Below are 14058 nucleotides of genomic sequence, written 5' to 3' on the forward strand. Positions count from 1 at the left end.
AGAGTGCCTTGGCATCACAGCTCACAGCAATCTCCTGCTCTTGGGCTTAGGCAATTCTCTTGCCTTAACCTCCCAAGTAGCTGGGACTACAGGTGCCCACCACAACACTTGGCTATTTTTTTGTCACAGATGTCGTTGGTTAGCTGGCCCAGGCCAGGTTCTAACCCACCACCCTTGGTGTATGTGGCTGGCACTGTAACCACTGTGCTATGGGGGCCAAGCTAAGTACATTACTCCTTTAATTAACCCTCCTCTTATATTATCAATTCTTTTTTTTCTTTTTTCTTTTTTTGGAATAGGAGTTGAAGTAGAGAAAGACAGTCAGTTACAAACACATGGTAATGTTTCCCATATTAAAATAAAATCTCATGTGCCATTTTTCCCTCTCCACCTACTGCTCCATTCCTCTGTTTTTACAACAGAATTCTCAAAATAATTGTCTATGATACTATAGTTTTTGCTTCGGTATTCCTTGTCTCTGTGTCTGTATCTCTTCTCTCTGTCCCTCCCTCTTTTTTTCTTTATTGTGAAAAAATTTCAAAGATACACAAATTGTTAGAATAATATAGCGAACCCCTGTGTATCCATCGCTCAGTTCCAATAATTGTCTACACATGGCCAATTTTGTTTCATTTATATCACCATCCACTCCTCCCTCTTCTGTCATTACTTTGAAACAAATCTAAATATATTATTTAATTAATTTTCCCTGTATCTCTAAAAAATAAGGACTCTTTCTTAACTTAACCAGGACACCATTATAACACCTGAAAAAGCCACAATACTTCCTCCTGCTCATCAAATATGTTAATTTTCATTTCTTAAATTACACAATTTTCCAGATTAACTCAGAAAATGTTGTTTTACAGTTGGTATTTTTCAACTCAGAGTGCAAACAAGGCCAAGACATTGCATTTTATTTATTTATTTTTTTTGAGACAAAGTCTTGGAGCAAAGATCTTGATAATGAATATGGCAAAATATCTCTTAAACTTGATTTATGCCTACCCATAAAAGCCCTAGTGAAGGAAAATAGGGAAAAAGGCAAGGTGATATAACTTATGTATAATAAAACCCTATCTTTCAATTATTTTTCTTCATAAGAAACTGGTAGGCCTTCTTAGCGCCCCAGTGAACTTTTCTATCACTTCCAGAGAGCTAAAGTTAATAGGGTAGGTTGGGAGTGGGAAGTATTTTGTGGAAGTGGCATAATTAGGTCAAAATGGGGGAGGGGGTGTCACCTGGAATATTCTCTCACTCTCTCCTGGATTTCTATTTCATTAGCCAAGTTTGGCTAACAATTTTCTCAGCTATAAAATAGGCTGTGTGTGATGTCTCATGCCTGTAATCCTCGCACTCTGCAAAGCTGAGGCAAGAGAACTGCTAGAGTTCAGAAGTTCAAAACCAGCCTAAGCAAGAGCAAGACCCCCATTTCTACTAAAAATAGAAAGAAAAACTAGCCCCATGTTGGTGATGTGCTCTTGTAGTTCCAGCTACTTGGGAGGCTGAGGCAGGAGGATTGCTTGAGCCCAGGAGTGAGCTATGATGATGCCACTGCACTCCACTCTGGATGACACAGCAAGACCCAGTCTTGGGGGAAAGACCCATCAAACTGAAACACCTTTAAAGCATGAGAGAGTTTATTTCAGCAAACAGCGACTAATGGATCAGGGAGCCCCCAGGCATGGCTTGCAGAATGAGGATGTGATTTCAAACAGAATCTAGGGTTTAGCTTTGGGAATGCTACCAGGGAAAAGAAATAAGGAAAAATATTTCTTCTATTATGGCTGCAGAAAAATGAATACTTTCCACAAGAAAGTGTGGTAGATAAGTTGTTGAAGGACAAACAATTAACAAAACATCAGTTCTTGTCTTGTGTAGGGTGGGGAATTTTTGACAGTGGATAGAACTCTGTTTTGTATCCTGTTACCTGAACATCTGAGTTTATTGCTAAAGCCTATGGGAAGGGATTTAACAAGTCCTAGAAGAGGGCGATGCCCAGCTACTTTTAGAGACAAAGTCTCACTCTGGCTTAGGCTTGTTCTTGAACCTGTGAGCTCAGGCAATCCACCCACCTCTGCCTCCCAGAGTGCTAGGATTACAGGTGTGAGTCTCGGTGCCTGGCCTGATATGTTTATTTTCTGAAAGAGACAGATACTTATGCTTTTCCTGTTGAGGTATGAAATGTAACTGTCTTACAATTTCCTTTCCTCCTATAAACATAAACAGAGAGTTTGAGTGACTTTGCTGGAATATTCAATCACTTTTTTTTGGGGGGGGGTCATTTAAAACAATGTGAATAACTTAGACTGGGAAGCAGACATGTGATGCCAGTGAGTACAATGTGTCAGGTGTGGTGACCAAATGTAGGTCTCTGTGTTCCCTGGTTTTTGGTTCCAGTACTGAAGAATGGTTACTGTTATCAAGTTGATGGAGTAACTGAGCAGAGCGTGTGGCATGTGCAAGCAAGCAAAGTGCCAAAGTTCATTAAAGCATAGTACATTCCAGAGAAGGAATGGGTCAGTGCTCATGAGTGGATGAGACCCTGAGTATAACAGAGACCCTGAGTATAACAAGATTTTTCCTGTTATGCTGATTACATAATTTTATGTTCTGTGGGAGATGCAATATTCATGCTTTCTCTTGGAACAGGGTAGAGCATTTATGGATTTAGAAACCCTCCCCATTTTTATCCTTGCAAAGCAATTTCTGGGGTTTGCCATGGTATTTATAAACTGTCATGGCACTGGTCGGTGTGATTTTTTTACCACATTAATGGTGGTAAATCATTTAGGGGCCTATTACCTCAACTGTGTGCATGCTCCAAAGACTCCCTATTGAGGTCTTGATCATATTTCCACTTTGCAGTTTCTCTGTTTCTTTTTGGTCAGTCCTTTAAGATCCCCTATTGTGGATCTGAACAGACCAAACATCTGTTCAGTCCTTGGGGGCCCCCTTAACATGTCATCTGTTCTTTCTTGTTTAGAAAGAAGCACCTGTGATCCCCCACAACCCCAGTCAATTTGTTCTTCCTAATAGAACATCTCCAACCATCATCTGTTTCTCAATAGACACCCCCTAGACAAAGTGTCTGTTCCCATCCTCCTTATCCCAACCTAGCACAACAGTCAGTCCTGATCCAGCAACAGGAGGTCACTGAAGACCCAGTTAATTTTTCCTGGAGAGCCTTCCCTGCAGGTGTCTTGGCCTGCTCACATGGTGAAGGAAGGAGCCATTTGTACTGAGAGAAACTGCACAGCCTGGGAAATCTGGGGACTCACAGGCAGATGCTATAGGTTGGAATGGAAGTGGGGCTGTAATGCCCTTTGGAAAGGTATAATTGTTATTGTCCTGGGGCTGTTTCCAGACATTGTGAAATAAAATAAATTAGGATTTTTTTTTTTTTTAAAGAAATGACTTTATTCTTGAAGTGGAAATGTTGAACAGGCCTATATCAAGTTCTGAAATAGCATCAACTATACAAAATCTCCCTAAAAAGAAAAGCCCAGGACCAGATGGCTTTACGTCAGAATTCTACCAAACCTTTAAAGAAGAACTAGTACCTATATTACTGAACCTCTTCCAAAATATAGAAAAAGAAGGAATATTACCCAACACATTCTACGAAGCAAACATCACTTTGATCCCCAAACCAGGGAAAGACCCAACAAGAAAAGAAAATTATAGACCAATATCACTAATGAATATTGATGCTAAAATACTCAATAAGATCCTAACAAACAGAATCCAACAACATATCAAAAAAATTATACACTATGACCAAGTCGGATTTATTCCAGTGTCTCAAGGTTGGTTCAATATATGTAAATCTATAAATGTAATTCAGCACATAAACAAACTAAAAAATAAGGACCATATGATTCTTTCAATCAATGCAGAAAAAGCTTTCGATAATATCCAGCATCCCTTCATGATCAGAACACTTAAGAAAATTGGTATAGAAGGGACATTTCTTAAACTAATAGAGGCCATCTACAGCAAACTCACAGGCAATATCGTATTGAATGGGGTTAAATTGGAATCATTTCCACTTAGATCAGGAACCAGGCAAGGTTGTCCATTGTCTCTATTGCTCTTTAACATTGTAATGGAAGTTTTAGCCATTGCAATTAGGGAAGAAAAGGCGATCAAGGGTATCCACATAGGGTCAGAAGAGATCAAACTTTCACTCTTCGCAGATGATATGATCGTATATCTGGAAAACACTAGGGATTCCACTACAAAACTTTTAGAAGTGATCAAGGAATACAGCAATGTCTCAAGCTGCAAAATCAACACCCGTAAATCTGTAGCCTTTATATATACCAACAATAACCAAGCCGAAAAAACAGTCAAGGACTCTATTCCTTTCACAGTAGTGCCAAAGAAGATGAAATATTTGGGAGTATACCTAACAAAGGATGTGAAAGAGCTCTACAAAGAGAGCTATGAAACTTTCAGAAAAGAAATAGCTGAAGATGTTAACAGATGGAAAAACATACCATGCTCATGGCTGGGAAGAATCAACATTGTTAAAATGTCCATATTACCCAAAGCAATATATAATTTTAATGCAATTCCTATCAAAGCTCCATTATCATATTTTAAAGATCTTGAAAAAATAATACTTCGTTTTATATGGAATCAGAAAAAACCTCGAATAGCCAAAACATTACTGAGCCATAAAAACAAAGCAGGAGGAATCACACTACCAGACCTGAGACTGTACTATAAATCCATAGTGATCAAAACAGCATGGTACTGGTGAAAGACTTGGGGCAGGACCCCCCACTCTGCCCTGAGCTCTGGCGACCCCAATCAACCGCAAGAGACGGCGCTTGATGCAAAACTCAAGAGGATTTTATTCCAGCATGCTGTGGCTTGACTCACAACTCTTTTAGGAGCCGAGAAGTCAAGCCCTGAACAGCAGTTTCTACAAGCTTATAAAGGCAAAAACCACAAAGTAGGCGGGAGTAGCAGACATAGCAGGGGCCTTAGGGAGGGGTAGCAGGCATAGCAGGGGCTTTAGGGAGGGGTAGGAGACATAGGGGCTTTTCCAGATAAGAAGAACTCTGGTTCATTACTCATCTATCTTAAGATAAGATCAGCAGTTAAACATTTCTTAGCTTTTTTCTTTCAGAACCAGTTACCGGTTATCTGCTTCAGCTCGGGGCTATTTTCTAGGACAGTTACAAAAGGTCACATTCTTATGGTAGGGGCGAGGGGTGCTGCTACATATCTGGTTCCCCCCCCTTTGGATTTGGTAGTACTTTCCTTCATTCCCCCATTTGTTTTTTTGGGAAGTTCTAATCATGGAACTTCTGGCTCTATGTGTTCATTCTCATGGCTATCGTCCCAGCGGAGAGACTGGTAATGCTGTCTGAGCATTAACACTTGTACAGCACTTACTCTCTCCCAGACAAGGTGACTATACGGTTGAAAATGCAGGGCCCAAAGGTAAGAATTAGAAGCAGTATGATAAGGGGACCTATTAAACTGGAAACGAGAGTGGTGAACCAAGGGGACTGGTTGTACCAACTTTCAAACCACCTTTGATGGGCCTCCCGGTCTCATTGCCTTTTTTCCAGTCTCTCCCTGAGTTTAGACATGGAGTCTTTTATCATGCCAGAGTGATCTATATAGAAACAGCATTCTTCTCTCAGTGCAGCGCATAACCCTCCATCTTTTAGGAACAGGAGATCGAGTCCCCGTCTATTCTGCAATACTACTTCAGATAAGGAGGACAGTGACTCTTCTAGTTTTGTGATTGATTGTTCTATGGCTTTTAGGTCCTCATCTACGGCTGCTCGCAGTTCTTCGAGATACTGTGGGGTCTGGACAAGTGCAGCCATTCCTGTTCCTACTCCAGCCGCCACCCCTATACCCGTCAGGACAGCTAGAGTAATAGAGACTGGTTCCCTCTTCTGTCTACGGGGTCGGAGATTGAATTCTGCCTCGAAGGAACTCGCCTCGTGGTAGATAACTCTAGGTATTAACTGTATGAGGATACAGTAGTCTGTAGTGGAGTTAAACACTGATGAGGAAATGCACGGGGTTAGCCCGGTGCTGCAAGCCCACCATCTTCCTTTAGGGGGCACTAGATAATAATTGGTAGTGGTTGACGGGCTTTTAATGGTCTGATTACACAGATGCTGGCGATTTTCGGGGATCGTGCCTAGGCAAATGCCTCGCCCGGAGACTGCTGTAAGGGTGATCTTGGATTCCCAGTCACAGGAATTATGGGAGGTGGTATTTTGGAAGATACCTGAGAAGGCGATCCCTTCATAATAGGGCGGGCCTGAGGTTAGACACAACCAGCAAGATTCGGTAAGATTAGGGTTGGAAGTATTGAGGACATTGAAAGCCCCCTGTATTAAGTTAAGGAGTCTCTGTCCGGTGCTTGGAGTCTCCAGGGATGTTACCTGGGGAGATAGTTCCGCAGGCGATGGGGCTGTGCTGGCCCCAGTCAATTGGGTGCTCCCTGGGGTCTGGGGCATACGGGGGGAAATAGGCGGCCTGGCTGGCGGCTGCTGTTCTGAGAGTACAATGTTGGGTCCTATCTGGACAGTGACGGGGGTTTCTATTTTTAATTTGATAAAGAAGGTAAATCCTTTATGCCACCCTGACATATAGAAACGAAATCCCCATGTTCTTCCTTTTAACCAAATTCGGGCTTGCTTCCCTCTCTCCGTGAAGGAAATATTTAGGGGGTTTGACCCTGCCCCGGTACTGCTTCTCTTTACGGTTATTAAGTCTCAAGAGGAAATGGGGTGCTAGGAGGCCTGCAGTTGTTTTACATCCCCATTGCTTACAATAGAAATTTTCTATCCCCCCGCATCTGTTGGCCTGGCTTCTTGTTCTCCCATCCCGGGGACAGATATAGAACTCCGTTTGTCGCATCCGGCGCTGGGCGGGCAAGTTGCCACAGCCAGGGGCGTCTGCAATGTACTGGCCTTGGGATGTGGAGCCTCGGGTAAGTGAGCGCTTTGCCAAATGATGATCAAGGCTCGATGGGACCTCCTCAAAGGTCTCGTCGGGGATATCCCAATTATCTAGCCCTGCTATTAAGGCGCAAATATCTGGGGTGAGGGACGGCCACCAGGTCCAAGGAGGGTCCTCTTTTGTAGTACTCCATACTACATCACCAGTCTGAGAGAGAACCTGCCAGGTTAACCTCTGGGGGGCATGGGGGTTGGGACCGGAGCTACTTATCACCGGGAGTTGTATCAGCAGGAGCAGGGCTACTGCGGCGGATGCGGAGCTTGAGGGGGTTGTCCGTCTTTTCCACTTTCCACCCGGAGTCTGGCGGCGGTGCTGATTTGACATGAGACGCGTGGATCCAGGCTGCAATGCCATCAACTTTTACTGCGGTCGGGGTTGTGAGCAGTACTAGGTATGGTCCTTTCCATCGTGGTTCAAGGTTGGCTGTCCGGTGGCGCCGGATGCATACCGAATCTCCAACCTGGAACTGGTGAGGTATTTGCAGATCTCTGGGCTTGTAGACTTCGATCAGCCGGCTCCACACTTCCTTTTGCACAGTTTCAAGGGCTTTTAATCTGGTGTATAAAGATTGAGAGGAGTAAGATTCTGGGGAAGGGAGGTGCTGCATGGCAACGAGTGGGGGGTGAGCTCCATATAGGATTTCAAAGGGGGTCAGCTTGAGAGTACTAGGGGTGTTGCGCACACGGAACAGGGCAAAGGGAAGGAGGACTGTCCAGTCAGTAATGCCAGTCTCTAAGGATAATTTAGTCATGGCCTCTTTTAGGGTTCTATTCATCCTCTCTACCTGCCCTGAGCTCTGGGGCCGATAAGCACAATGTAATTTTCATTCAAACCCTAGGATTTTGGCCAAACCCTGACTAACCTGGGCAACGAAAGCGGGACCGTTGTCGGATCCGATTACTTTGGGTAGTCCAAATCTTGGAAAAATCTCTTCTAATATTATTTTGGCCACAACTTGAGCAGTCTCCCTCTTTGTAGGAAAAGCTTCGACCCATCCTGAGAAAGTGTCTATGAACACTAGCAAGTACTTGTATCCGTACTTAGCTGGCTTAATCTCAGTAAAATCTGTTTCCCAGTAGCTTCCAGGGCGATCCCCTCGGAGTCGCTTTCCCTGAGGTAGTGTGCTAGGCTGGGTGTTTACTAATTGGTAAGGTCTGCACTCTTTTACAGCTGCATCGACGAGCTTACTTAATTCTATAATATAGTATGGAGAGGACTGAACAATGGTTTTCAGATGCTTGGGGCCCAGATGGGTTAATGTATGAAGTTGCCTGAGAAAGGTGATTGCCTGCTCCTCAGGGAGGATGTTTTTCCCTTCCGGGGTTTCTCGGATCCCCTCTGGGGATTTTAGGTGGAGGCCTAATCTGTCCATCCTCTCGAGATCCTGCTCTGAATATTTGAAGTTTTTGATAAGGGGGGGTGCTATTTCTTTAAGGCTAGGCCTTAAAGTGTTTTCATATAGCGGTAGGATGTTGAGCCCTTGAGCCGCTAGCTTAGCTTCTCGGTCAGCTCTTTGGTTTCCCTCGGCAACTCTGGACCCCCCTTTCTGATGTCCAGGGCAGTGGATTATGGCCACTCTCTTAGGGAGGTGAACAGCCTCCAGTAGACTTAGAATTTCTTCCCTGTGTTTAATTTCTTTTCCTGCTGAAGTCAACAGTCCTCGCTGTCTGTAAATGGCCCCATGGACATGGGCTGTAGCAAAAGCATACCTGCTATGGGTGTATATGTTAACTTTTTTTCCTTCTGCCAAACATAAGGCCTGGGTCAAGGCGACCAGCTCGGCCTTCTGGGCTGATGTCCCTTCAGGCAGACTACTTGCCCAGATGGTCTGCTTATCGTCCACTACCGCCGCCCCGGCCACCCTTTTACCTTCTATTATGGAGCTGCTCCCATCAGTGAACCAGGTCAATTGGGCATCCAGCAGGGGCTGATCACAGAGGTCCCTCCGAGTTCCAGTCTCCTCAGCCAGTACTTCTTGGCATGTGTGTAATACATCCTCCCGGACAGAGGTATCAGGTAGTAGGGTAGCCGGGTTGAGGATGACAGGCGGGCCAAACTGGACTCTGTCTCCATTTAATAGGAGACTCTGGTAGTGTGTCATGCGGGCATTGGACAGCCACCAGTCAGGGGACTGTCTGATGATGCTTTCTAAGGCATGGGGGGCAATGACTGTCAACTTCTGCCCCATAGTTAATTTGTCTGCATCTTTTACCAGTACCGCCACTGCCGCCACAGACCTCAGACAGGCTGGCCAACCACCAGTGACGGGGTCTAATTTCTTGGAGAGGTATGCTACCGGTCTTTTCCATGGCCCTAAAGGCTGCGTCAGCACCCCTCGGGCCACTCCTCTCTTCTCATCTACGTATAGGACAAAGGGCTTTGTTACATCTGGTAGAGCCAGGGCCAGGGCTGATAATAATGCCTTTTTAATGTTGTCAAAGGCCTGCTGTTGGCTGGCACCCCACTCGAAGGGAGTGCTTTCCTTGGTCAAAGGGTAGAGGGGGGCTGCCAGAGTAGCAAACCCCGGTATCCATAAGCGGCAGAACCCCACAGTCCCTAAGAATTCTCGCACCTGGCGGGGCCAGCGGGGAACTGGAATCTGAGTCACAGTATGCTTCCTGGCTTCTGTTAACCATCTCTGCCCTTCTCTTAGGGTGTAACCCAGGTACGTTACCTCTTTCTGGCAGATCTGGGCTTTCTTGGCGGAGGCTCGATATCCTAAGCGGGCTAGCTCTTCCAGTAACAGTTCTGTGCCCCGATGGCACTCTTCCTTGGTCGTTCCAGCTAGTAGTAAGTCATCTACATATTGTAGGAGCGTTACCTGAGGGTGGCTGGCGCGAAAGTGAGCTAGGTCTTGGTGGAGGGCTTCATCAAAGATGGTTGGGGAGTTCTTGAACCCCTGTGGAAGTTGGGTCCATGTCAATTGCCCCGTCATTCCAGAGTCCGGGTCTCTCCATTCAAATGCGAAGATGTTCTGGCTAGAGGAGTGTAGTCGGAGGCAGAAGAAGGCATCCTTCAAATCCAGGACAGTGTACCAGATATGGTCTGGAGGGAGAGAGCTTAACAGATTATAAGGGTTAGGCACGGTGGGGTGGGTGTCTTGTGCCTGCTTGTTTACTTCTCTCAAGTCCTGCACAGGGCGATAGTCTCCTGTGCCGGGTTTCTTGACGGGTAATAAGGGGGTGTTCTATGGTGACTGGCAGTTTACTAGTATGCCCAGCTGTAGGAGATGCTGAATGTGAGGCTTCCCTCACATTCCTTCCCGAGCTTCCCTAGTCATAGGATACTGGCGCACTGCCACAGGAGTGGAAGTAGCTTTGAGTTCTATGACTATAGCCAGCCTTTCTGCAGCCAGTCCCATTCCGGCAGTTTCGGCCCATGCCCCGGGATATTTTTCTAGCCAGTCATGTATGAGACTAGTCCCTTTCTCCCATTGCTTTTCAAAGAGTCTATGTTCATCCTCCAAACGCATGGTCAGGGCTGTTACTCTCTTATTCTGGGTTACCTCTGGGCCATCAGGAGTGAAGGTGATCTGGGCTTCCATTTTGGTGAGTAAATCTCTCCTAAGGAGGGGTGCAGGGCACTCAGGGATAATTAAGAACGAGTGGGTTACCTGTCCCACTCCCAGATCTACTGATCTTCGGGTAGTCCATGAGTACTGCTGATGCCCTGTGGCCCCTACAACCCAAGATTTTTTCTTGGAGACGGGTCCTGATGGTTTGAGTAGGACTGAGTGTTGAGCTCCGGTGTCTACTAGGAACTCAACTGGCTTCCCCTCTACCTTAAGTATTACCCTAGGCTCGGGGAGGGGTTCCGAGCCCCGTCCCCGCTAATCTTCTTCTTCCTCTAAGGCCAGTACTTTCTTCCTTTTTTAAGGACATTCCCTGGCCCAGTGCCCCTTCTCCTTACAGTAGGCACATTGATCCTTATCTAACGGGACGCGGTTGCCCAGGCTACCTGACTTCTTAGTTCTACCTTGGGTCTGTTCTTGGCTCTTCTCCCCTACTACTGCGGCCAAAATCCGTGTTAAGTTTTTCTCCTGTCTTCGGTCTCTCTTATTTTCCCTTTCCTCTCTCTCTTTCTCCTTTCTCTGCTCTTTTTCTCCCTCAGTTTCTCTTTTATGGTATACTTTCTCAGCTTCCTTAACTAAATCCTGCAAGGTATAGTCCTGCAATCCTTCAATCCTCTGCAGCTTTCTTTTAAGGTCTACAGCTGACTGCCCTATGAAAGTCATAGCCATGGAAGCCCTCTGTCCTTCAGAGGCAGGGTCAAATGGGGTGTAGCACCTAAAAGCTTCCATTAGGCGCTCAAGAAACACTCAGGGGGGTTCCGTGGCCCCCTGTATTACTTCTCTTACCTTAGCCAAATTAGTGGGGCGTCTTGCCGCCCCACGGAGGCCAGCCACTAGAGCCTGGCAATAGATTGTCAGTTGCTCCCTACCTTCTGCCGTGTTGAAGTCCCAGTCAGGTCTGGAGAGGGGAAAGGCAGCCTCGATGATGTTGGGGAGCTGGGTAGGACGCCCGTCCGCCCTGAGTACATTCTTCCTAGCTTCTAGTAAAATCCTCTCCCTCTCTTCAGTAGTGAAGAGAGTCTGTATGAGCTGCTGGCAGTCATCCCATGTGGGCTGATGAGAGAACATCAGGGACTCTACCAGCCCAGTCAGGTGTTGGGGGTCTTCTGAAAAAGGGGGGTGATTAGTTTTCCAGTTATACAGGTCTGCGGAAGAAAATGGCCAGTACTGGAGGAGCTGGAGAGGAGGTGGTCCCTCATCTGTTGCCACTGGCAGGGGGCCGTATGCCCTCAGGGGCAGGGCAACAGTAGTGTCGGGAGACATTCCTCCCCTGCGGTGACTCCTGGTACCTTGTGCAGGCCCCAGTGAAGGTTCCCCCGGAGGTGCAGAGGGGGCAATCGCCGGATCCGGCAATGCTGGTCCTCCCTGCCCCCCGACAGGAGCCAAGGCGGGAGGAGGGGGCGGAGGGTCGAGGAGAAGATGATCAGTCTGAATTTCCGGGTAGATCTTCTTAGGGGGGTCCAAGCTGTCACTCCCTTTTCTGGAACCGGAAGATTGGACAGCGAGCACCCGAGGATTAGACGGGGGCCTGGATGTGGCAGTCCACGACCGAACCCAGGGGGGTGGATTCTGCACCAGGTCCTGCCAGACTATGATGTAAGGTTGTTGATCCGGATGGGCTCCCGATCCTCTCTGAAAAACAATCTCTTTGATAGCAAAAATAAGAGATAAGTCAAAGGTTCCTCCTGAGGGCCAGCTGACGTTAAAAGTGGGCCACTCTGAGGAGCAGAAAGTCTGCCATGGGCCTTTTTTAACCTCTACTGACAGGTCACGACCTCTTCTCTTCACTTCAGTCCAATGATCTAGAGTCAAACTCAGAGGGGTTGTCACAGTCTGTCCCATCGTCAGTAGATATGTCAGAAACACAAATAACAGGAATAACAGAAATATTACAGATACAAGGACCTACCTACCACACTTGATCCCTCACAAGCCTACAACAGAATCAGACGGGCGCGTTTCCCGTAATTTTTGATCGAACAACCGGACTCGATCAGTGCCCTTACAGCAGGAGACAACCAGGCGTCCCTGGTTCTCCTCAGTTCCTGGGGCGTCTCCCAGGATTTCAGCCTGTGGTCCTCCGGGCACGTCTACCGACCACTGTCCGGCCACTCTCATGAGGTGCCGGACGGCTGCAAAACCGAAAGCGCGCACAGAAAGTCAAACAAATGACTGAAGACACAGACCAGACAGTTTTCGGGGTACCCCTTTCTTACCTACAAGGTCGACTCTGCAGGTGAGGGGTGGTCGTCAAATCCCGGGAGAGCCCCCAAATGAAAGACTTGGGGCAGGACCCCACACTCTGCCCTGAGCTCTGGCGACCCCAATCAACCGCAAGAGACGGCGCTTGATGCAAAACTCAAGAGGATTTTATTCCAGCATGCTGTGGCTTGACTCACAACTCTTTTAGGAGCCGAGAAGTCAAGCCCTGAACAGCAGTTTCTACAAGCTTATAAAGGCAAAAACCACAAAGTAGGCGGGAGTAGCAGACATAGCAGGGGCCTTAGGGAGGGGTAGCAGACATAGCAGGGGCTTTAGGGAGGGGTAGGAGACATAGGGGCTTTTCCAGATAAGAAGAACTCTGGTTCATTACTCATCTATCTTAAGACAAGATCAGCAGTTAAACATTTCTTAGCTTTTTTCTTTCAGAACCAGTTACCGGTTATCTGCTTCAGCTCGGGGCTATTTTCTAGGACAGTTACAAAAGGTCACATTCTTATGGTAGGGGCGAGGGGTGCTGCTACATATCTGGTTCCCCCCCCCCCCTTTGGATTTGGTAGTACTTTCCTTCACTGGCACAAAAACAGAGAAGTAGATGTCTGGAACAGAATAGAGAACCAAGAGATGAATCCAGCTACTTACCGTTATTTGCTCTTTGACAAGCCAATTAAAAACATTCAGTGGGGAAAAGATTCCCTATTTAACAAATGGTGCTGGGTGAACTGGCTGGTGACCTGTAGAAGATTGAAACTAGACCCACACCTTTCACCATTAACTAAGATAGATTCTTACTGGATAAAAGATTTAAACTTAAGACATGAAACTATAAAAATACTTGAAGAAAGTGCAGGGAAAACTCTTGAAGGAATCGGCCTGGGTAAATATTTTATGAGGAGGACTCCCCAGGCAATTAAAGCAATATCAAAGTACACTACTGGGACCTGATCAAACTAAAAAGCTTCTGCACAGCCAAGGACATAGTAAGTAAAGCGAGCAGACAGCCCTCAGAATGGGAGAAAATATTTGCAGGTTATACCTCTGATAAGGGTCTAATAACCAGAATCCACAGAGAACTCAAACGTATTAGCAAGAAAAGAACATGTGATCCTATCTCAGGGTAGGAAAGGGACTTGAAGAGAAACTTCTCCAAAGAAGACAGACACACAATCTACAAACACATGAAAAAAAGCTCATCATCCTTAATCATCAGAGAAATGCAAATCAAAACTACTTTGAGATATCACCTAACCCCAGTAAGAATAGCC

Source organism: Nycticebus coucang, chromosome 12 (assembly GCF_027406575.1).
Source record: "Nycticebus coucang isolate mNycCou1 chromosome 12, mNycCou1.pri, whole genome shotgun sequence".
Lineage (NCBI taxonomy): Eukaryota > Metazoa > Chordata > Mammalia > Primates > Lorisidae > Nycticebus > Nycticebus coucang.